This window comes from Pseudonaja textilis, chromosome 10, assembly GCF_049901715.1.
Source record: "Pseudonaja textilis isolate UNSWEBS1 chromosome 10, rPseTex1.2, whole genome shotgun sequence".
Lineage (NCBI taxonomy): Eukaryota > Metazoa > Chordata > Lepidosauria > Squamata > Elapidae > Pseudonaja > Pseudonaja textilis.
In genome coordinates this window covers 2,290,881-2,317,026 of record NC_141999.1, presented here as the reverse complement: position 1 = coordinate 2,317,026, position 26,146 = coordinate 2,290,881, and positions in this window count along the sequence as shown.

The window sequence follows — 26,146 nt, the reverse complement described above, 5'->3', positions numbered from 1 at the left end:
GATGGGCTGAGCTCCAAAGAATAGATGGCTGCCCGATCTAGAAGTGCCTTTGCACCCCTTTGGGATGGGTGTCCCTTGCGCCTATTCCTGCTCACTCATGACCTCCTGTCTGGAATACTGCAGTGTGCTCTACGTGGGGTGGTCTCTGAAGAGCTGGGGCAGCATGCAGCTGCATGGGTAGAAAACACTGTCCAGGCTGAGTCATGTATAGTGAGGAGGCATCTCTCCTATCCAAGCTTCATGAGTTGACCGCCTGACATTATCAAGGGGGGGTGGGGGGGAAGGAAAGGATTGGAATGCAAGGAAGAAGGCCAGGATGGAAGGCCAGCTGAGCCTTGTGAGAAGCTTCAGCCAGCCAGGGTCAACGATAGCTGGGAACCGAGAACCTGTTTCCTAAACAATATACAAACACCCAATTGGATATTTACAGATTGGGGGTGGGGAAGGAAATTTTACTTTGTACTGGTTGCAAGGGGAAACCTCAGATTCAACTTACGCTACTTCTCTAACCGCCTAAGCTTCAGTAAAGTATACTCTTGGCAAAAACAAATGACTAGGAGTCCTTCTTTGATAGATGACTGAGTGGGATGGTTGACATTCATCCTAAGAATGAATGAATGAATCAATCAATCAATTCAGAAGAGAGAGAGAGAGAGAGAGAGAAACACTGGAACCTGCCCAGTTCAAATTTGTACTTTGTTACAAATGCAGTATCAGTCACAACAATTGAGGAGGTCCCTGAGAAGAGCAGTTGAAGGATCGAACAGCTGGAATTAAATCAAGAGGTTCAGGCTGAAAATGAGAATTTTCCTGGTGGCAAAAGCTGTTCAAAAATAGAACTAAAACAATGGTGTTCTCCACCTTCCCTGGTTTTCAGCCAGAGCATCTACAAAGTCTCTGCATTTGATTATTCTTTAAAATAGTTCTACCACCATTTTACAGCAAGATAATGAAAACTTCATACATTATATATACAACGCAAAAATAAAACAGCATGAGCAAAGCATATTTAAAATAAATCCCTGAATTATGGACTTCCCACTCCAATTGACAAAATAATGAACAGCAACAATACCAAGTTAACAATAGTAAAATATATGTTGGCTTTTTACTTTGGTAATCTGCTTAGAGTCACTCAGAGCATGTGGGCAGACATACAAAAAGGGAAGGAAGGAAGCAAAGAAGGAAGGAAGGAGGGAAGGAAGGAAGGAAGGAAGGAAGGAAGGAAGGAGACAGAGACAGAGAGAGAAAGAGAAAGAAAGAAAGAAAGAAAGAAAGAAAGAAAGAAAGAAAGAAAGAAAGAAAGAAAGAAAGAAAGAAAGAAAGAAAGAAAGACTCTTCCCAGGCAATTCAGAAGAGCCCCCCTCAATCCATGCTGTAGCTGGGCAGGGTTGCCTTTGTCCACCTTTTCCCCAACTGGAGGCCTCCAAAGTCCTTTCTTGGCCCGAAGGCTGCGCCAGATCCTGTGGGCTGCGCGGGAAGGCTGCCTCCAAGGCAAAGCTCCGACTGTGCGCACGGGGACCTGCCCGGAGATCGCCAGCTGACAAGGGGGAGCCAGGGGCGGGATGGGGGGTTGTGGTTTAAAGCCCTGGGGTCGGTGGTGGTGGTGGGGCTTTTTGCAGGGACTTGGAAAGAGAGGCGGCCGCGGCTTGTCAACTTGGAAGTCCCAGCCCTGCGCTCCTCTGCTTCCCAACTCTGGGGGTGCCTGAGAGAGAGTGGGGGCAGTGGAGAAACTCCAGATGGCTCAGCAAATGGCCTGCAAGAGCTGGACTCCCTCTGGACCCCCCCACCCAAGGGCGTGGAGAGGGTCGTGTCTCCTGACTGGCAGGCATCTTTTAAGACCATCAAACGGCCGATATTGATTGATTGATTTAAGTGGTTTTATGCCATTGCCATCGGTAATGAGGCCCCCGAAGAAGCAATTTATAAAAACCAATTAACAGCAGCATCTATTAATACAACCGCAATAAAAGCTCAACATCAAAAAGCAGGCAGTTAAAGCCTTCAGCCAAATATCAGAAACGATGAATATCCAAGTGGAAGGGAATAAATGGGGCTCCCTCACCCAGCGATATTTCAGGAACAGCTGGCTGGAGACTGGAGAGGGTCCCTGGCACGCACCCAATCTCCCCGCTCCCCAAAGGCAGCAGCAAAGTGGGTGGAGAGCTGATCCTCCTGGCCACTGAGTTGACCACCCCCCTAGCCTAGCCAAAGGAGGACCGTAGTTGGCTGAACAGCCTGCCCTTCTGCTGCACCATCAAAGGCCTCCTGGGGCACAGCTGGCACCACGCTGGCAGCAGAATACCCTATATATATATGTATCCATGTATTCATAACTATGTTTTTTTACTTATACCTATTATCTTGTAAGCAATTGACAAAAATAAATAAATATAAATAAATAAATAAGATATCACCAGGCTTGAAATTTTGGGCTTGGACAATCTTGAACTACGCCACCTACGGTTGGACTTAAGCATAGCACACAAAATTATCTGCTACAAGTAGTCATTGACTACCAGTCAATGACTACTTTAGCTTCAACCGCAATAATACAAGAGCACACAACAGATACAAACTCAATGTAAACCATTCCAAACTTGATTGCATAAAGCAGTGGCCCCCAACCTTTTTTATGCCACGGCCCGGTACCGGCATCACAAAATGATCCGCGGCCCGGTACTGGCATCAGCACGCATGACAAGGCAAGGCGAGCCGAGCGACCGGCCAGCCATCCCCCACTTCTCCCCACTACCTTCAATTCCTCCTTTGTACCTTTGTCGATGGGCTTCACTTCGGGACGGTTGCTCGGCTCGCCTTGCCTTGAGTGCTGAAAGAATCCTCGTGCCTTACTTTCGTTCAAAGCCACCCCCTTCGATGAAACTAAGGCGCAAGGATTCTTTCAGCACTCAAACGCTACTTTCCAACCGGAAAAGCTCACCTGGAAGCACTTTCTCATCAAACAAGATGGCGGCGCCCAGCAAACCGGTGGCCCAGTAGGAAATGTTCCACGGACCGGTACCGGTCCGCGGCCCAGTGGTTGGGGACCCCTGGCATAAATACGACCTCAGCCACAGAGTGGTCAATGCCTGGAATGCACTACCTGACTCTGTTGTTACATCCTCTAACCACCCCCACTCCTTTAAAACTATCCACTATTGACCTCACCCCATTCCTAAGAGGTCTATAAGGGGCGTGCATAAGTGCACCATTGTGCCTCCCGTCCCTGTCCTATTGTCCCCATTTATTCATACCTATTTCCTGTACTCATACTCATTTTTATACTTTTACCTATTATCTTGTAAGCGATTGACAAATCAAATAAATGAAATAAGTAATAAATAAAACAAAATCTAGATGGTAGGCAAAGAAGAAAGGGGGTTATATAGGACACCCACCTCTCTCTCCTCACTGGGAGAAAGGAACAGCGTGGGAGCGAGGTGTGCATTTGTTGGCAGCCTCACTCTTTAGGTAATAACTGAATGCTCTGCTCCTTCTCGTAGCCAAAATTTCAGGGACAAAAAAAAGAAAGTGTGGAGGGGAGACCCACAACTTGAAAATCCTTGGGAAAGCAAGTTATGAACAAAGACCATCTGGGGCAGGGGTCTCCAACCTTGGCAACTTTAAGACTTGTGGATTTCAACTCTGAGAACTCTTGGAGTTGAAATCCACAAGTCTTAAGGTGCCAAGGTTGGAGACCCCTGATCTGGGGGATGAGGGAAGACCCGGAAGCCGCTGACATCCCCTCCCTGACTGCCCCATGAGCAGGGAAGACGCTGTGGGTGCCCCAGAGAGAGGCAGCCCTGCTCTTCAGCCGGTCCCCTTGGTGGGAAAGACCTTCACTGGCTTGTCAGCACAAAGTCGGTAGCTTTTTTCACACCTCCAGCTCTCCATCTGAATAAGTCACAACCCTCTATTTTTCCCCAAGATATTCCATTAATATTTAACAAGACAGCCCACAGCAAGTTAGATAGTGTAGCAATTAATTTTTAAACGGTGACATTTATTACAGCATGTAACTGCTACCTAGCTTGCTGTGGGGTATCTGCATAAAATGTCAGTAAAATATCTCCTAATTCTCCTCAATTTAATGCAAACATAAAAATTGTAATCATCCCATTATTGTAAAATATAATTGAAGTCTTTCATTTTATTTTAATATTTTTTGGCAGTGCTTATTTCTCCTTTGAGGAGGAATGAGGCTGTGGGGGTGGGGGAGGATAGGGTGGTGAAGAGTAATTAATGCATAGATTAATTTAATTTAATTTCATCTATACTTCAGATCCAAGCTGGCAAAGCTCAAGATAATGACAGAGAAAATGTTGATTAACACTGAAACAGCTTGCAACTGCTATCAACAAATGCTGTAATGAGACGCTCACAGGCAGCAAGGATCCATGTATAAAAAGTGGGGCCGAGATCAGTATTTCATATTCATGGCAAACTTAAGCTGGTTTGAAAAAAAAAAAAAGTTAAGATATGTAGCTTGTTGCCTCCCTTCTTTCCTCAAGCCCAGAAATGTGAAAACTCTGCAATAGAGAGAACTTTGTTTAAGGGAGCTTCTACATCAGGTTTGGAGGAAACGGAGGGTTTCTCCAAATGGTCACTATTTAAAAATGCCTGAAATAGCTGGCAGGGCCTGGGCTCCCATTGCAGCTGGGCTGAAGCAAAGAAGCAGCTGAAGAAGTCCTCCGAATCCCAATGCAGCAGGACCTGCCCAGCTTCTGCTAACTTCTCAAGGACTTAATCCTCCTGCACGAATTCAATCATCTAGCTTCATTTTTTCTGGGTGCCCCTATACACTCAGCATATGAATCACAAATCTCATCCCTACCTCCTGCTTGTCCAAGGGTGAAAATAGCCTCCTTGCCAACTCTAGATGACATAAATTTTATTAATTTTTGAATTTATTTAGATTTGTCAATCACGAGATAATAGGTATAAGAATAAACATGAGTACAAATACAGGAAATAGGTATGAATAAATGGGGACAATAGGACAGGGACGGTAGGCACGATGGTGCACTTATGCACGGCCCTTATGCACAACGTGGTCCTTATGCACAACATGGTCCTGAAGGCAGCCTGGGCTCATTTTTGCTTGGTCCAAAGTGGTGTTTTCTCTCCTCTTCTGGCACTCACCCCCCACCTCCATTAGCTAGTGTGCCTGGTGATGGGCATGGCTTCTCCCTTCTAGGCTGTGACCTCTCCCTCCAAAGCCATTTCCTTCCAACCTGGTAGATTCCTTAAACACTCTCCTTCTCCCCTTCCCCTCCTTCTCTCTCTCTTTCTCTGGCAAATTGGGAAAATGAACAAAAACTTGCAACAAAAGTCAAAGATAATTTTTAAAAGTTTCTTTCGACATATAAATAACAAGAAATAAATCAAGGGAACAGTAATCCACTAAAGAGAAAAGACTGCAAAGAAGTCACAGATAGAAAGCAGAGCTGCTTAACTCATTATTCATATCAGTCTTCACGCAAAAAGGAACTATAGCCCAACCTATCAAAAAACAGCTGTAAAAGACAGACTAGAAATAAAAATTAAAATAAGCAAGAAAATAATAAGAGAATACTTGTCTGATGGATATAAATCGCCAGGACCTTACATCCCAGAGTTCTGAAGGAGCTGGCAGATGTTTGTACCATTGTACCATATCTTTCAAAAATCCTGGAAAAATGGGGAACTACTAGAAGGTTGCAGAAGAGTTAATGTGGTTCCCATCATCAAAACAAGGGGGAAAAACAGACCTAGAATCAGCCTAACACCAATACCTGGGAAGATACGGAAAAAAAACTCAGAACTGTGAATATGTAGAAGCAAGTAAAGTTATAACTAGTAGCCAGCACAGGTTTGTTAAAAGCAGACCATGCCAAACCAATCTTATTTCATTCTTTGAAAAAGTAACTGAATTAGTAGACCAAGGAAATGCTGTGGACATAATATACTTAGACTTCAGCAAGGCATTCAACAAAGTAGACCACAACCTACTTCTTAGTAAGCTAAAAAAAAAAGTGGGATAGATAGCATCACCACCAGACGGATTTGTAACTGGCTGACAAACTGTACTCAATGACTAATCCTTAATAGTACTGCATCTACATGGAGGGAAGTAAGCAGTGGCGTACCAGAAGGGTCCATTTTAGGCCCAGTATTCTTCAATATCTTCGTAAATGACTTAGATGAGGAAATAGAAGAAGAACTCATCAAATTTGCAGATGACACTAAGCTGGGAGGAATAGCCAAACCCCAGAAGACAAGCTCAGGATCCAAAGAGATATTGACAGATTTGAATGGACCCTATCCAACAACATGAAATTTAATGTGGAGAAAAGCAAGGTAGGTAGGAAAAAACAAACCTACAAGTACAGATTAGGCAAAATCTGGATCAAAAACAGTAACTGTGAGAGGGACCTTGGAGTCTTAGTGGATGATCACTTAAACAGCAGTGTATGGTGGCAGCCAAAAAAGCTAATACAACCTTTCTAGAGGCAGAGCAGAGGCATATAATCAAAATTATATCAAGTATTTGTACTGCTTTATAAAGCCTTAGGCCATACCTGGAATACTGCATCCAGGTTTCGTCACCACATTACAAAAAAGATATTGAGACTTTGGAAAAAGTGCAAAGAAGAGCAACTAAGTTGATTAACAGCCTGGAGACTAAAATATAAGAAGAATGGCTTCAGGATTTAGGTTTGGTTAGTCTAGGGGAAAAAAGAACTAGGGGAGACATGATAGCAGTATTCCAGTATTTGAGAGGCTGCCACAAAGAGGAGCGGGTCAATTTATTTTCCAAACCACCAGAGCGCAAGACAAGAAACAATGGATGAAACCTAATCAAAGAGAGAAGCAACCTGGAATTGAGGATAAATTTTGTAACAGTGAGTAACCAGGTGAACAGCTTGCCTTCAGACTTTGTGGGTGCTTCTTCCCTGGAGGTTTTTAAGAAGAGACTGGACAGCCATTTGTCTGAAATGGCATAGGATCTCTTGCTTGAGCAGGGGGCTGGACTAGAAGACCTCCAAGGTCCCTTCCAGATGTATCCTGATTCTGAAATCATTTCTTACCCCCCTCCCACTTCTTCAGAAAGGACTTAGAAGCAGAGAACACTAGAAGGGTAGGCCTATAGTTGGGGTGGGGAATGTTACAAGGCGAACGAGTGGAGGATCATGCATGAGAGGTCTTGTGTGGAAGGGCCCATGCAGATGAGGACATCAAGGAAGCAAGCAACCCTTCATGGCAATCATGGGGGAAGAAGAAAAAATGTTATCCCCTTCTCTGGACAGCAGATACACCCCCGGGTCTCCTGAACTAGAACCCAGTAATGTTTCTGGTTATTGAAATTCCCCTCAACCACTGAAATACTGTCTCCTCACAACACACATACTAAAAAGAAAGGAAAGGAAAAGAAGCTATAGAAACGTCCTATCAATATAAAATGAAAATATATGTGAGTTGTAAAGAGCCCAGAGTTAAAGAGAAAATGTCAAATAGGATAAAACTCAGAATGAGGTGAGATTCACAAAAGATCTTTTGTAATATGTTCAAAATAAAAGCAAGGAAAAGAAGGGAATGTGACAAAATAGAAGCAGTAATAAAGAAAGTGTCAAATTACTTGGCTCCTATTTTGACCAAACACTTTTCTTTCTGCACAACCCTCTGCAGCTGCTTGTCTCCCATACTGATGCAGCTGGGGATGAAGTTCACCAAGGCAACACCTATTTTGGATTCTTTAACTTAGCAAAGATGCTGACCAAACCTTCTCTCTAACACTGCACTGGACTGGGAGTGGAAGAAATACCACACATTTATCCCAAAGGTGCTTTTTCAAGAGGCAACTGGACTTTCTGTTTTTTATTTGAAGATGTTTTGCTTCTCATCCAAGAAGCATTTTCAGCTCTGACTGGTTGGTGGGAAATGGAAGGATTTATACTCCTTGCAGGCAGCTGGTCTTTTGCATTCTTTTTAGAGAGTCATCGAGGCCAGTTGGTGGTTTAGTAATGTGTAGAAAGTTAGCACCCACCCTTCTCCTAGAAGAATGAAATATTCTAGGAAACATTAAAAAGGCAGAATATTATATTTCCCTGGATGAGAAAAGGAGAAACATGTTTTTAAAGACAAAGCAGCTCCCTGCCCCCTTTTCAGCTCCAGGGTGGTGGGATTAAGACATGGCCCTCAGGACATGATAGGATTATCCCTCTACCCATCTCACCACATGGCACCTGGGAAGATTACATCACCCAGCAAGATTCAACCAAGCTTGGGACTCAAGACAACCTACAAAGTTACCCAGGGGTGGGATACAAAGTTACCCAGGGGTGGGATAACTACCGGTTCGGGATTTACGAGCTTCCCTACCGGCTGTGAGCCGCGTGCCTGTAAATCATCATTAGCACCCTACGTGCTGAGAAGCAGCCTTTGAAACAGCCCCCTTTTCTTGTTTTTTTAACTGCAGCTGTGCCTCGTTCAGCAGCTGAAGTTAAAAAATCGGGAAATAAAGATCAGGTAAGAGCCCAGGTGGGCGGGTGAGCAAAAACATCAGCAGACATAGAACTGTTCTATGTCTGCTGCTCTTCAGAGCTACCAGTTCTACAGAGGTGGACAGAACCAGTAGAAACCCACCCCTGAAGTTACCCCTGCATGGCCCCATGGGTGTCTGACAACCAATCAGGATACATTCTTCCCAAGTGCAAATGGGTCCGGAGCTTTCTTGGAACTATTAAAAGGACTGTGTTGTAGACTGGAGATAGATGATGTTGGACCCTTCCCCCTCTGTTGAGGGAGGGCTGTTCAATTTTAACATAAAGGGCTTCTTTGACCCTATTAGAGTTTGCAGCGATCCAATCAGTACACAAGTAAATAATTCAGCAGGATTTGTTTATAGAAGAAATTTCTTTATATACAACAATATAAAGCATGATGCATGTATACATTACCCATGCAGCTCTTGCAACATGGTAGCAAGTACAAGGACAAGAACATCAAATTCACACAGGAAGATGTTAAGTAAAATAGTCAAGCCTTCCTGGAGTGTGCAGTACAATTAAGGTAGACAGAAGCCTTAACACTGAAGTTTACAGAAAACCCATACATGCAGATCAATGTTAACATTTTGATTCCCACCACCTACTGGAGCACAAAATGGGAGTCATCAGAACCCTACACTACTGAGCTAAAGGCCTGCCTACCAGAAAAATGGGGTGGGGGAGAGAACTAAAACACATCAAGGAAGCTCTCAGAATGTGTAACTATCTCAAGTGAGCCTTTATCGATCTCAAAAAAGACCCTACTGAAGCTCCTCCATAACAGACAATGAAGAGAACAATAAATGAAGCAATATTGTCATTCTACATGTTGCAGGAATATCGGAAAGCTCAGGAGCAGGGGTGGGATCCTACCAATTCGGTAGGTCCGGTTCTATAGAACTGGTAGCTCTGAACAGCAGTTGGCACTGAACTGGTTTGCTAGGACGAGGTTTTGGTCTGCTGCTTGGCCTACCCACCTGCCCGAGCTCTAGGTTGTCCTTTAGTGGCTACGTTTTCCTCCTCAGCTGCTTTGCATGGCACAGCTGAGTGCCACTCGTCAGCTGGAGAAGGTAAATGCTTGCCGGAGCCAGTAGCATGCTCCCCAAATCAGTTGTTATGCTGGTCGGATCCCACCCCTGCTCAGGAGGGTCTTCATCCAATGCAACAAATGTACCCATTTCAAACCCCAAAATACACTAAGGCAGAAGCTTGTCCACCTCAAGAATAAAACACCCAGAAACAAACTGAGCAATGTGGTACATCCAATGCAATGCAGTGAGCCATGCGCAGATCAGACCCTGAGAACACAGGTAAACCTCCAAGTGGTCTTACTGACTTGCTAAAAGAATGCAAGTAAGCAGCTGTCTGCAAGGGGTATAAATCCTTCCAATCCCCACCATCCAGTCAGAGTTGAAGAAGTTTCCTGGATGAGAAGTGAAAGGAAAACCAGAAAGTCCAGCTGCCCCTTGAAAAGGGCACCTTTGGAACAATCACGACCTGGATGACAGAGAATCTCCATAGACATCACGCTTTTGCTTTCTTTTCTTGCCACTTGGACTGGAGTACACGAAAACTGGTGTCAATTTTGGAGGGGGGGAGGCAGAGGAAGCAGGCAGGCAGGTTGGAATAGAGGAGAGGGAGAGAGAGAGAAATGTTTGTTGTTTCACCCATTGGCAAATAAACTTGTTACTAAAAGTCATCAGCAAATGCAGCAACAAGACTCTTTCCACCTTCCTTTTCTTTTTCTTTAGATTTTTATCCTGCATTTTCTAATATATACAGCTCAAGGTGGCAGCAAACTCATCAATGCTCCTTCCTCCTCCTATTTTTCTTTTTGATTGGGTAGCTTTTTAAGCAGAAAGTGGGGATCCTAGGGATGCAACAGTTTTGTTCCATGTGCTCCACTGGTTGCCAGTTTGCTTCCGGGTGCAATCCAGGGTGGGGGTTTTGATCTATAATATCCTAGATGGCTTGGGTCCAAATTGAGGAAAACCTCTTCCCAGTTACATCCGCTGGTCCCACCAGACCTGGCAGGAAGGGTAGGTTGCATCTCCTGTCTTCAGATCCCCAAGGGCATAGCTTTTCTGCTATGGGCCCTGGTCTCTGGAACATCATTCTATCCAAGGTGAGATTCTCTCTTAGCCTTCTGGAAGATCCTAAAAGCGTGTTTTCTTTTCATCAGCCTTGGGGATCCCAGGAGAGCCTGGAAGGTGATCGTGTGAGATCAAGTGCTGCTCCTGCTTTCTTAAGTTTTATATGCTTATTTTATGTTCTGTTTAGGTGTTTGTTTTATTTATGTTTGACTGGGTTGTTTTTTTTGCATGGTTATGGAGTTTTTAATTGTTATGTTGCACACTGTCCAGAATCATGATTTTTGTGAAATGGGAGGGCTATATAAATATCCTAAATAAATAAATCTTGATTTGAGGAATGGAGTTGATAAAATGCCCATAAAATTTTATTAGCAATCTCTTTTAACAAACAAGAGGGTAACGTGTTCAAATGAAATAGAAGGAATAGGAAGAGAAGGAGTTGTACTGTGCATTTAAAAATATCCTTTCCTGCTAACAAATCCAGATAAATGAATTTGACAATGTTGTGCAAAACAACGTTGTGGGAGAAGTAGGAGAAGAAATAAATGCAGAAAAAGGAGATTTGGGTGATGCCTTCCAGGCTGCAGATCTTTCACAGCAGTGAGGAAGGTGACAGAAAGAATGCTGGCCTTTGTTGGCCTGTCGAGAATGGTCATTCTAGGAAAGTCCTGATTTTATTTGTTTTCTCCTCTATAGAACTGAGACCAGCACAAGGAGATCTGTAATCCTTGATTTGATACTGATCAGTAGAGAAGGCTTCATGGACGAGAAGGAAGATTGCTGGAAGACAGAAGTCTTGATTCTAATTGGGAGAGAAAGTGTAGCATCAAGCCCGAGCGTTAAGAAAGTCAATTTTAATCATCTTAGGGCATTCTCAAATTGATAAATAAGACTCAAAGGGAACATTCATAAAGAAGGAGTTGATAAAAGCAGAATCTTGAAAGAATTATAAACAGTTCCATTTCTGTCCTTGGTGACTACCTGGCAGTGCTGCTTCCAAGAAGACTCAACTCCACCACAGGCCAGGCAAGAGTAGCTTGAGAGGCATAGCTGAGAGCAGAGTAGCTGGAGAAGTTGGCATGCTGAACACGGCATGGCATGGCTGCACTCTTGTCTCTGCCTGCCTGGCACTTTATTCAGCATGCCAGCTCCTCCAGCTACTCATTAGCTCCACTGGCTGTTTCCAGGAGTTGCCTGCCATGGCCACACCCTTCCAGCCATGCCATTTTCTTGCAGGGCCAGTTGAGGACAAAGCCAGCTCATTATCACTTGCTTCCTCCCATGCTTTCCTCTGGACCTATTAGCCCAACTGACAGGGGCAGAGGAAGAGTGTGCTGAAGCAGGATGGGGGGCTCCTTATCCTTCCTTGGAGCCCTTCTCCCAGCCTGTGGTAGGTCCATAGAGCTAACCGTGGGTCTCACAGTCTGTACTAATTGATCTGTGCCTGTCATTATTAATCATTTCACTAGACACTTAGCTAAGCTTGTTCAAAGCCTCGCTCTATACCTTGCTTATCTTTGCCCCATTATGCTAAGGAGAGTGATCAGGGGTTGTCCTTCCATCCAACAGCTAAGGCTCAGAGTGAAGGGACATAACGAATGAAGGCCATCCACCAATAATTTATTTCCACATAAAATCTTGCTTGCCTTGCTGTATAGGCAGATCAGGACTTGGAAGTATGATGGTAATCTGGTTTTTTTTTTTTTTTGGCTTGTTAATGACTTTGGACTGCATTTTAATGTGACCACTGAGTGGGCCCAAAACACAGCAACCTCCCCGGTTTCATTATGGGATCCCTCAGCCTGACTCTTTACCGCATCCTTCCCAAAGAGCAGCACAGGGCTCTTCCATACAGTGGTGGGATTCGAATTTTTTCACTCCCAGTCTGTGGGCGTGGCTTGATGGGCATGGCCTAGTGGGGTGGGGGTCATGTAACTGAGTGGGGATGGCCAACTTGATGTCACTCATGGCCACGCCCACTCAGTCACATGACCCCACCACCAAGCTACACCCACAGAACTCAGTAGGAAAAAAAATTGAACTTACAGCTATTGCGAGCATTGAGTGGGTGGACAGGGTGAGCAAGTGGCGACTGGGCAACCGCACATAGAGTATGGCCAGTCATAAGTTGCTACTGGTTTGGCAACTCCGTTCAACTACCAGTGCGCGTGAACCAGTGCGAACCAGCTGAATACCATCTCTGCTTCCATAGGAGTATTAATAGCACATTCAAGGTTTTTGAGCAAATCAGCAGGGAATGTTTTATCCTCGTGCCTGACGATGATTGCCCTTGGAGTTTCTTATCTCCTGCCCTGTTGCAGCTCATCTTGCATAGACTCTGAACTGATAATAATCCCTTGGCAAAAAGGGAGAATCTGCTAGCACTTCCTTCCTCCTCCATATGAGTTGGTCTATGGTAAAGCTTTAGAATACAGGAATAGCAAGTGGCTGTCTGGGTAGATGGACCCCAAGGAAGGGAGGACTGTTATAGCTAGGAACATACTAGAACTGGGGGTTATTTCACAGAATCACAGAGTTGGAAGGGATCTTGGGGGGGGGTCTTCTAGTCCAACCCCCTACTCAAGCAGGAGACCCCACATCATTCTGGACAAATGGCTGTCCAAGCTCATCATAAAAACCTCCAGTGATGGAGCACCCACAACTTCTAAAGACAAGCCTTTCCACTGGTTAATTGTTTTCACTGTCAGGAAATTTATCCTTAGTTCTAGGTTGCTTCTTTCCTTGATCACTTTCCATCCATTGCTTCTTCTCCTGCCTGCATTCTATATTCTGGTTCAAGGTGTTGGTTATGACTTATAAAATCCTGCATGGCATAAAGGGAGGATATTCGGAGGACACAGGTCATGGCAGCAGCAATAACCTAGAGGAATGAAAATATATTTGGTATTTTGTTTTTTATATTGTGAGTTGCCCTGAATGGTGTGGTGACTAGATCAAATAATAAATAAATTTGTGCAATTGATAAAACCTCTTTCCTTTCTATTCTTCATTAAAATGACCCAGGCAACAACCTTTTGGTGGCTGTTTGCAAGATGGAAAAAAAGAACAGCCATGAGAAACCAGAAGCTATGGAGAAACCAACCAACATCAGCGGAAGCTCTACAATAATTTAACGTTTCCACCAAGTAGGCACCATGGAAAAATTACAGTGTCTGTAATGAGTGACCAGAAAGAGATTTAATTTTAAAAAGGAAACCTTTCTTAAAATTAAAAGTAAGGAAATGATGTTGCAGCTGGCCAATAGCAACAAGTTTATAGCTAATGCATCTATCTAATGTACTTGTTTTCAAACCTCATATTAAGCAAATCTCTCCTATCCTTTTTTGCATTTTCTGCACCCTACATTTTGCATTGATAATGAGACCAGTAATGGCCAGAATAGATTACAGGTGGCTTCAGACTCTGAGATAATGTCCTTTTCTCTATGCAATATTCAGGTTTAGAAATACATTAATGGAATAGGATGGCTTAACGCTTACTGATTAGATATATCTGTTATTATAAAAATTGCTAGTTCATACTATTATGTAAAGCTGCAGACAGACCTCAAAGACCATCCCACAAATAATAGTAAGATGCATGCAGGTACATTACATGGCAGAACCAAGGAGCTGATATCACGTACAAGAACATCTGCATAGAATATGGGCTGCACCCTCCCAGGTCCAGATGGGAGACTCCACAGAAGGTCATGGAGAATAACGGGGCTAGGATCCTCTGGGACTTCCAGATCCAGGCAGGCAGGCAAGGGAATCAATCAATCAGACATTGTAGTAGTAGATAAGGACCAGAAGGTAGCAGTAGTAAAAGATGCAGAGGTGCCAAGGATGGGAGAAGTGCCAGGGCCTGAAAAAGGAACTAGAGAGGATGGAAAGGGAAAGCCAAAGTGGTCCTAATGGTAGTAGGGGAATTCGGGGCTGTGACTCCTAAGCTGGGCAGGTGGCTCCAACAGATCCCAGGAATGACATCAGAGTGCGGGGCTAGGAACAGCTGAGATCCTGCACAGAACCTCAAGCTCCCAGGCCATGGTAAAGAACCCAAGATTGAGGAAGACCCAGACCACCCATAGGGACGAGAAGGGAACGTTACATACATGCATACAATCTAAAACAAGCAAGTGTAGGAGATGAATCTCTGTTGTAGCTGATAAACTTCACAGGTTTGCCATTTGCCTGTAACCTCAGCCTCAAGAGGAACCTATCCTTGCCATTTGCTCATGATCCAAAGGAAGGTGATCTCTTCTGCAGGGGCAAGAGATAGCAATAGCACTTAGACTTCACAGTGCTTCACAGCCCACTCTAGGTGGTTTAAAGTCAACCTATTGCTCCCAACAGTCTTGGCCTTCATTTTACCAATCATAGAAAGATGGAAGGATGAGTCAACCTGGAGCCCCATCAGGATTGAACTCCTGGCTATGGGCAGAGTTAGCTGCAATGCTAGATTCTAACCGCTGCGCCACTACGGCTCTTGATCACTCTGCTCACGATCTCTTTCCAAAAAGTCAATGTTTTCTGAAGCACTTCACTAGGGGTTTGTTAAAAACCACAAGAAAAGCCCCTAGGCATATATTATCTTTATTTGAGAAAATATTGATAGCGGTTTTTCTTCTTTGGTTCTAATGTTAAAAATATCCACGTCCCTTATTTATTTTCAAATTATTGCTATAGTCAGGCATAAATATATCTAATTTGGAGAACTCCAGACCGCAGTAGCTGTTTAGGAGTTTGTTAATAATTTTGTCTTGAAAGATATTAGCTTGGAATTTTAAAAAAAAGTCTCTCAAAGAGGACTGTAATAGAGCTTAAGAATTTAGCAAGGTGCAAAGCAAAGTTACAAAGATACCCCAGTGAATACAAAAAAGAAACCTCTAACCTCAGTCTTATTTGCACATTCGTTCAAATATTGTATTGAAGCTGCCTGTTAGTACCTTTTCCAGGCAGAGCAGAGCATTTGGGGAATATATACATGTTATCTAAAAAAAAAAACCTGTAGATAAAAAAGCATTTAGGAAAACAGGGTTTTTGATAATGAGGCTTATTATTGAAAAACAAAGCTATTATGAAGCAATTCCAGCAACTGCTATGCATCAAATGTGAGCTGTATTTAAAATATTATTATTATTAAGGTTCTTCAGATTCTTGTTTCTGTTTTACCTGCCTGCAAGACGCAGTGGCTAGAAGTCACTCTTTTCCAGGAAGGAGAGATCTCCTTCACTTTTCTTCTAGTGATAATAGACTGATCTGATCTGAAGGGGATCACTTGTGACTGTGGGAAAACTTGCTGTCACAGAAACATTAATTTCATCAAAATTAGGCTAGTTGTGGCATTTGATGATACAATCACTTCAGTCCGAAAGGTGCTTTTTCTAGAAGGCAACTGGACTTTCTTGATTTTGACTAGGGATGGCAGACTAGCAGTGTTCCAATATTTGAAGTGCTGCCATAAAGAAGAGTGGGTCAATCTATTTTCCAAAACTCCAGAAGGCAGAACAAGAAGCAATGGATGGAAACTAACCAAGGAGAGAAGCAATCTAGAATTAAGGAGAAATTTCCTGACAGTTAGAACAATTAATCAGTGGAACAACTGGCCTCCAGAAGCTGTGGATGCTCCGACACTGGAAGTTTTAAAGAAGAAACTGGACAGCCATTTGTTTGGTATAGGGTCTCCTGCCTGGGTTGGACTAGAAGACCTCCAAGGTCCCTTCCAATTCTGTTATTCTGCTCTGTTATTTTTTTTTCTTTGAAAACATTTAACTTCTCATCTAAGAAGCTTCTTCAGTTCTAACTGACTGCAGGGGAATAGCAATAGCACTTAGATTTATATACTGCTTTATAGTGCTTTACAGTCCTCTCTAAGCTGTTCACAGAGTCAGCCTATTGCCCCCAACAATCTGGGTCCTCATTTTATTGATCTTGGAAGGATCGAAGGCTGAGTCAACCTTGAGCTTGGTGGGATTCGATCTGCCAAACTGCTGGCAGCCGGTGATCAGCAGAAGTAGCCTGCAATACTGTATTCTAACCACTGCACCACCGCAGCTCTTAGAAGGATTTTCTTCATATTCAATTATATATTCAATACTCATATTTATGTTATATTTATAAATCCTTCTGTTCCCCTTCAATCAGTTAGAACTGAAGAAATTTCTTGGATGATAAGTGAAAAGTTTTCAAAGAAAAAAAACAAGGAAGCCCAGTTAAAGAAAAGCACCTTTGGGACAACCATCACCTGGATGATTGAGAATCTCCATAGACAAATCACTTTAGTCTTTTTCCCACAAAACTGATTTAAGAAGAGATCAGATAAAGATGTGAAAGAATTCCATAAGGAATTCTGTTGAGAACAAGAGAAATGTGCCATCAGATTTTTAATGGGATGATTATTAAGACAGAAACAGTCCTCTTTATTGCAATCAAAAATTGATTTAAAACATGACTGAAGTAAAAAATACAGTAATGATATTTTAGTGAAAAAAATAATGTAGCCATGTTTATAAAACAGAACTCCCAAAGAGAGCTTGCAGCAGGAGAATTTGCATTTTTTGTTTCCTTTGTCACAGCCAGGAAGGAAACTGGCAAAGTCTCCATTATAGGCTCTGTTTTGGCAGTCTGTCGCTATGGGTTGGATAATTTGTTGTTTTTCATCCCCGCAGTCACAATTTTGATGATTGTATTTCCCACAACTTATAGGGGCATCAGCACAACTACCATGGCCAGTGTGAATTTGGTTCAGTGTTGTCTATATTGCATGGGGCTAGTCAAATCCAGGTGGTTTTTTTTTTTCCCAAAATGCAAATTTGAACATTGAGGGGGAAAATTTTCTATCTAAATTGTTTCCACGTATTGGAGAGAGAGAGAGAGAGAGAGAGAGAGAGAGAGAGAGAGAGACTCAGATCCTCTAATTTATATACTTCATTTCAATCCCTGTTCCTTTTCTTATTCCTTCTCCCTTCCTCCTCCCCCCCTTGTTTTCTTTCTAGTTGTCATTTGTTCTGTTCTGTGCCATGATTAGCACTCACGGTGAGAGGAAGATTGGAAGAATATGCTTCGTGTTAGCTATTATGTATAATGCAGGGCTATTTCTTTATGCCAGAGTGTGCTGTGTGATCAGGGGCAATCTTTTTTCCAGGTTCTTTTGGAAGCGATACACGCAATCTCATTTCCAGGGGATGCTGACCTCACCGATGAGCCAGGCCAGCAAGCCTGCCACTAACACAGATCACCACAGGGGAGTTACTATTTTAGAAGGAACTTATAAATTAAGTAATAACACGTTGAATTATGCAAGTGTTTATTCTGAAGATGGCGAAAGCTTCCTTCTCTATTGGTGCAAGAAAATCTCTCTAACAGGTGCATTTGGGATTCTACCTTTTCATTTTATCTCCAGCAGCTTTCCTGGAACTGCAGAGAAGATAACTAAAGCAAAGGAGGAGAATTGGGGCTTGGAGGAATTGGGTAGTTTGACTCTCATCCTCAGCAAGGGCTTGCTTTCTTCAGTGAATTTCCCTGAAATTCAGAATCCCCTTCCCTTACCCCTGGCCTCCTCCTCCTCCCCCAGGTTGGCTTCATATACCCTCCTTCCTTTTCATTTATGCATCTGATCCTATTAATGACAGCAAGATCGGGCAGCGCTCTTCTGCAGAAGACCAGCCTGCTACTTGCCATTTTTATTCCCTGGGTATTTTATTATAGAGGGATATTTGCATGAAAATAGCATTTTTCTTTCACAAGAATTCATCTGCGGCTGCTTCTCCCATCCCTTAGGATTTTACTGTGGGTAAGCATTGTGTATTCCCGATGCTGTCACATACACAAAAATACCCAATTATTTAAATTATTGTAACTTGTGTGGGTTTATTTTCTTCTTCTTCATGAGTTGGCTGTTCAGTCAGCACTGCAGTGAGCTGAAATAGATCACCCTCAGCAAGACAATCTCTCTAAATTGACAGCAAAAATATTTTAAACAATCTGGACAATATGTTATAATTCCTGTTGCATTTAAATCTTACCTCTTCCCACATCAATCTCTTTGTGTGTTTGGTGCCGGGATTTGAGGCTTGAGATAAACAGGGCACGGCCACCCAGAAAAACCACTCAAGGCCAGATGAAGATGGTGATGCTGAGGAAGCCCATCATCCACCAACCCAGACTCTCATTGTGATGACCTGGGCATGGCACAAAGGCAACACAGTCACATGATTAAGAAGAGTCCCTTTAATACCTCCAACTTTGCCCCCAATGTCCAAGTTACATTCGGCTGGAGAAAAAACTCTCCCACGAACAGTCTTTAAGTGGAGGAAATTCAGTCTGAAAACGAAGTACATACAAACTGTAAATAAAAATCCACACAAACCACACTGCAGCAATCAACTGGACGGGGCAGGTTAAGGAATTGCAGACTTGAAAGGCCAACAAAACACACACAGTTGGGAAGATGCCAGGAATACAGATAAGCCTTGACAATAAAAGATAACTCACAATTTGCTTCCTACAAGTTGCTGTGTGCAGCTTCCCTTTTTAAACACTGTGTTCCCAGCTGCAGCTAATGAAGGGAATCAGGACCCTTTCCTCCCCAGTAAGCCACGCAAGTCATGTTGCTCCCTCCGTTCCTCCCTGCATGCCCTAGGATGAAGAGGGGGTAGGCCTGAGTCTTGCTCCAAATTCTCTTTGCCTTGCTCTACCTCTCCCCTGCTCTACCCAGCCGGACTTTGCCCTTCCCCAGTTTCTTCCACAGCCAATGAAGCCCCACTCCCACTCCCCGTCAGCTGCTTGGCCTCCCCCTCAGAATCAGATTCCAACAGGGGCATGACACTCATCTTGCAGGGCAAAATGCAACCTCCAGATTGTCATCTGGAGAGCCCAACCTCTGCCACCTGCTACCCCCAGCTGTGAGCAGCCATGGAGGGTTGGCTGTCCTTTCAAGATGACAAGGACCCTTTCGGTCCCCATTTCAAAACTGCTTTTGAAACCAGCTTGGATGGTGACATTCCCATATATTAGGGGAAGCTTTTATAGTCTTGGGCTTGCAGCTGAGCCCTCACTCAGCAGCACAGATTTCATTTCCTGGGATCCTGATGCGGAAAGCTATTGCTGAGGTTGCTGGAGGAGGATGAGGCAGCAGCCAGAGGACCATTTGGGGAGTGAAGGAGGGAGGGTATCATTCTTTTCATTGGGTCCCAGCTGGAAGGAGGCCCCCGAAGCATCTCCCCCACACACAGTTTTTTTCACAACTTTTGTCCTAAAACTTTGGATAGTGGGATGCAAGGAGATAGTTTGTATGGATGGGTGGGAGTTGGAAAGAAGAGATCAAAAGGCTCAGCAAAGAACTGGGGAAGAGAAGCGGGGAAAAGAGGCCATCGGGAGATATTAAAAGGAGAAGGGAAATGTGACCAAATGGTACAGTCCACTTTTGTTCTGGTAAATAAGTGCAGAGTTCTGCACCTTTAAATGGAAAGACTTTGTGTCCTGTATGATCGATTCGTGAATTTAAAAAATCCTTTATAAATTACTAATTCTGTAAGGGGAAAGGGAGATAGAATGTAATCAACTCAAGCATCAGGATTGATAAGAGAAGGGGTTAATTTGGGGTTTAAACTCTCTCGCTTCCTCCTCTCTATCATTTGTGCCTCCTCTGCTGGCACTCTTCTCCTCCCAGATGGAGAGAAATTGCTTTGCAATCTGCCACTTGCCTTGGAAGGGGAACCCCCAGGCCAAAGGTGGTATTCAGCAGCTTCTGACCAGTTCTGGAGAACCGGTAGCGGAAATTTTAAGTAGTTCATTGGCTGGGTCTTTTGTTGCCCTGCACAGGAGAATGGAGCTGGAAAGCAGGTCAATGGGGTGGGGTGGGAATGGAGATTTTGCAGTATCCTTCCCCTGCCACACCTACCAAGCCACATCCAACAAACCACACCACGCCCACCAAGCCAGTAATAAATTTGTTTGAATCCCACCACTGCCCCAGACTTCGCCAGAGAGGATCCCTGGTGGAGTGAAGAACCAGCCCACACTCTTAGACCTCCTTCTGGAGGCCGAATCCTGACTGGACCTTAAATGGTGCCTCCCTTTTCCAGTGCATCACCCCAGCCGCCATCTTGGCTTTTGAAGTCCAGGCAGGACTTCCCTGTTGCCTCCTCTCTGAGTCAGAGGAGCAGAATTCTCTTCGGGAGCATCAAGGACAAAAACCCAAGCGTTCATTTCTTAAACAGGAAGAGATTTATTACTATTTGTTTAGTGACCATTCAATGGAGGGTGGATGGGGGAATATTGTTACTTAACTCTACACATTTTTCATTTAAAAAAACCCCAAATACAATTCCCACGATTTAAATGTTTTCATCTCTTGCGAAACCATCCAGTTTTTTTAAAAAATTGTAAGTCTTCCAGAGTAATTGGGCATCAAACAGTTTCTAAATCTAAATAAGTAAGCAGCTGAGTGAGTGTCTTTTGGGTGTTTCAGTGAGCTTCCAGTCTGAGTAAATCACACGGTAAATCCATTTCTGTGGAAGGCTTGGTCAACTTCCAACAAAATGTCCAGACAATAATAAATGGTTCCTGAGTTTCAGCCTAGGTGTCAGATCTGTATATTTGCCATTCTTGGACGGAAGAAAAAGCGGGGGAGTGTTGAAGTTGATACATTTAATTATTTTCCTCTCCATGTATCCTAAATATCCTATTTCTTACATTGGCTTTGTATAGCCCTTTACACGATTTCTAACCATTGCCCGGCACCCCGAATACCTGGAAAAAAAATCTCACCTCTTTGAGGGATGTAAAGGGTAAAGGGGACACATGGATTGCAACACCGGAAGATAATTCCTGGGAACCTTCCCTATCTGCTTTCTCAGAGAAGGTGGGATAATGACACGTTCATACCTGTGGATTGGTGGAACCCAAATCAGACTGCAGGGAGGGGTTCTAATTCCCTATATCTTAGTTTACTTTATCTTAGTGGCCCTGAGGGACCCCAGACCCTGCTTTGAATTTTGACCTGCTTTACCCCTCTTCAATAAAAGAATTCCTTTTGAAATACAAAGTTTTCAAGAGTTCGTACTTATATTTTGAATTTGGGGCGGGGGGTGGTGGAGAGGCTGGTCCTTACACTGGCACACATCAGGAGGACTTGTTCCAGCTACCTTTTACCAGTATAGCTTATCTGAATAGTTCCTTCCATACTTTTCTCCTTAGGCTGCTGATAATGTTTTGGTAGACTTAGCTACCCTTCCAAATCTCTCAACCCGTTCAATCTAGCACGCAGCTCCCATCTTTGCCTGCAATTGCGAGATCTCTCTGACAATGAGACCTAGTTGGGGCCAGGGAGCAGGGCTGGAAAAAAAGCACTTGGTTTCTTGGACCAGATTCTGTGCTTCCACCTGGGGGGGCACTTTTGCCTCTCTCCCCTCCAGCCTCTCCCTCAACCTCAAGACAGAAAGAGACACACAGAGAAAGGAATTGATTACATGGTTATACAGAAAATATGCTTGATGTTTGGGTGTCAAATGAAATGTAATTTTGAAATATATTTTTGCCCTTTGAATGATACATCATCCTTCAGAAATGCCATGAACTGCCCCATTATTAATGCAGTTTAGAATGAGTAGAATTGAAATGATAATGAGTTTCTAAATTAATATTGCAACTTCTCATTTCAGTATTTGATGAGCTGTATCAAAACTTCATTAAATCACTCTGTTTTGCCAGCTCTGGTTTATAATCAGGGCTGGGAAACAGATCTTCGGGAAAGCCAGTTGAGGCTGGAGGCTGGAGGCTGGGCTGGGCTGCTTCGGGTGCATAAGGGGCTGTAATAGTAATGGCTGAAATAAGGGAGTTAACGATATGTTTTTCAAAATGTGATGATAAAACTTTTGAGTGTTAAATAAACATTGCATGCCAAATTATGGGGCTAACAAGATGCAACTTTTGCTTTCCGATTGAACACCAAGTCACAGAAATTCTCATCTTTCAGCAGTTGGAAACCATTTCTGGTTCTGCAGTGCCATGGTGGTGTTGCTTCAATATGGTTTATATTGTCATTCTGCCCAAATTACTATGCATTGATTGGATCCTGAAAAGAGGAGGAGGAGGAGGAGCAGGAGTGGAGTTGTGGAACTAAGTTAACCTGTTACTGAGTTAATCCATTTATCATTCACAGAATACAGTGAATCATAAATTAACTGAGCAGGCTGTGTTGGCACCTCACACCAAGTCACAAAATCAAATCAGCCAAGCTTAGCATGTAATAGGAATGCAACCTTTAGGTCTTGACTAAGCAGGTTGTGTAAACAGAGGTGGCATTATAGAGGCATTCTGTCTCCAAGGAAAATCACTGATTGGGAAGAGCAGAGGCAGCAGAGGGGCTGTTCTGTAGTCCATCTGCCAATATGTCAGAACCTGTAGAGAGGAACTGCACAAAGCATGGAAGGCTAAACACTGTTTAGCTGGTTGGTTCCTTGGTTTTCCTCTAATTTGTCTGTCAAAGCCTAAAGGAGTGAGCCCTCATAATTCTGGTTACTGGGCCTTAAACATGGAATTCCTCTACAGCCTAGAATAAGTTTTTTCTCTAAAAAGAATGAATGAGAGCTACGTGGGCTGAGAAAGCTTTGAGTGGGCTGTGGGGTATCTTCTCTCTCTTTTTTTTAATAAAGTTTTATTTGGGTTTTCACACACAAAATACAAGTAAAACATTTTTTTTGAAAATAGCATGGTCCCGGGTTGAACTTCTTTATACAGACACAAAACTCAATTTCATGCTCCTTTTTGTATTCTATTCCATATCTTATACTATTTTACATTTTCTATATAGTTTTTCCTCTCTTAATTTTCTCAATTTTATTTTGATTATCTCATCTCAATTCCAATCGTTATATTTATACTTTTGTCTGTTCTGTTTCAATGTCATATTATCTTTTCTCATTAAGCAAATTTTCTCCCGTAGTTACTAATTGGAGTATGACACCTTTATATCTTTTAGTTACATCCATTCAACTCTTCTGGACCACTTCACAAACCTTGACTTCTATAAAATATGAGAAACTAAAGGCAATTATCAGTAGAGCAGAGAAACTATTGATTGCCAGCCCACCTAGACAGAAGTTGGTTTTCATCAGGACAGCATCTAGAGGTTCCCCCCATTAGATGTCTGAAGCCCAAGCCGGCGTCCTCTTCTCTTGCCACATGACCGGACCTTGCACATCCTTAAAAATAGCCATCACTTCTGGAGTCATTCCATGTCATTAAACAATCTGGAGTGGATCCATTCTGGGTCTTGCTAAGGGATGTTTAAACTGTTGTAGCTTGAGCCTTGGCAGGAACTAGTAGGAAGGGATTCTGCAACAGGACCCCTTAAATTGAGGTCTCAGAAGAAGGGGCTTAGAAGCTTTTCTGGGCACTGTGCAGTGGTGGGATTCAAATAATTTAACAACTGGTTCTCTGCCCTAATGACTGGGTGGGTGTGGCTGGGTGGGCAAGTGACTGGGTGGGCATAGCCAACTTGATTGGTCTCAGGAAACTTCTCCTTAATCCAACTCACAATAAAATAGTACAATAAAATAGCACTGTTCCAATATTTAAAATAGAACAGAATAACAGAGTTGGAAAGGACCTTCTAATCCAACCACCCGCTTAGGCAGGAAAACCTACAACACTACAGACAAATGGTTATCCAATCTCTTCTTAAAAACTTCCAGTGTTAGAGCATTTACAACTTCTGGAGGCAAGTGGTTCCACAGATTAATTGTTCTGTCAGGAAATTTGAGAGGTTCCTACAAAAATGAGGGAGTCAATCTATTTTCAAAAGCACCAAAAGGCACAACAAGAAACAACGGATGGAAACTAACCAAAGAGAGAAGCAACCTAGGACTAAGGAGACATTTCCTAAGGGCAAGACCAGTCAACCAGTGGAATAGCTTGTCTTTAGAAGTTGTGGGTGCCCCATCACTAGAGGCTTTCAAAAAGAGTGAAGAGAGACAGAAATTAAAGAAGACTAGTGAAAAATAGTAAACATGTGGAAAGAATTAAAAATGTTAAGATGGGGAATGATATAAGAATTAGACATATGATGTAATTAGTATTAAGTAAAAATAGAGTGTTAATATTAAGCAATGAATATGTATACATTTAAATTGTTATTGCACAAGATACTTGTCCAGATGACACACTGTTTAAATGGAAAATGGACTGTTTGTAAAAAAAAAAAAAAAAAAAAATTTACAAAAAAAAAAGAGTGAGGGAAGTACACCCCAAAAGGACAGTGCCAGGAACCACTAAAACAATGCAGAAAACTTAAAACAGCCATTCCCCTTTAAGAAAAAGTCAACCCCAAAGCAAACCCCACAGCAGCTGAGAGGGAAACTAAGGGCAACTGCTCATGCTAATTGGAAGCCTGGGTGTGCTGCCAAAAGCCATTAACCCTTCCAACCAGGAGTGGGATTCAGTTTTTTTAACAATTGGTTCTGTGGGTGTGGCTTAGTTGGTGGGTGTGGCTTGTTGGTCATGTGACTGGGTGGACATGTCCAACTCGACATCACTCATATCAAGGGGTGCTTCTCCTCGCCTGGCCTCTCATGACAATGGGGATGCTGCAATGGTCATAAGTGTGAAAAATGGTCATAAGTCACTTTATTCAGTGCCATTGTAACTTTGAATGGTCACTAAATGAACTGTGGTAAATCAAGGATTACCTGTACAAAAGTACAAAAAGCTTCTTTGCTTGCAAAAAGCTGCCCTAAATACCAATCATTAGATTAAAAATACCTACAAGCCAGAGTTACGAATCAGGCAGGGTGCCAGAGCACCTTGAGGAATGAAAGTAGTTAAAATGCAGTGATAACTATCAGCAGCCAACTCTTGCTCATAAAGTGAAACCCTTTAGCAAAGAGGTCATTTAAGCTCTCCAGAGAAAGCACACCCAGGAAAAGCAATCCTTAGATCCATTTTTCTCCACTTAAAAAATACCAGCTGATCTCACTCACCTCACAAGATATCCTAAGGAAATCATCCAGATTTAAGGAAAGGTCACATGCCCCCCCCCACCAAAGGCAGTAAAAAAATCAGTGCCAAGCTTGCATCCTGCCTCTTGGAAGTACACCACAAAAGGACAGTACCAGATCGTACTAAGGCAGTGAAGGAAGACCCTCCCTCCCCAGATAGAAAAAGAAACCATGAGGCAAGAAAAAAATTCAAACACAATACAAATAATTAAATCACAACAGTAGCTGTTGCTTGTTGAAGCTGAATAGGGAAAATTATCCCATCAATAAACACAGGATTAAATGTCACCAAGCACAGAATTAACCTTCACCAAAAACCAGTTTTAGACCAAAACTCAGAAAGGGTATAAAAACTCACGTCTGAATGTCAATCTTTCTAGCTAGCCAAGAAGCCTTGCTGAATGTCACTCATCTCCCAAAGCTTTGCTTCATTATTCATTTTTTTCTTCAGTGCTGATTGTCCAGGGAAGTATTTCCTCCCAATACCAGTGTAAAAATCTTAAAACAACCCTTCCCCTTTAAGA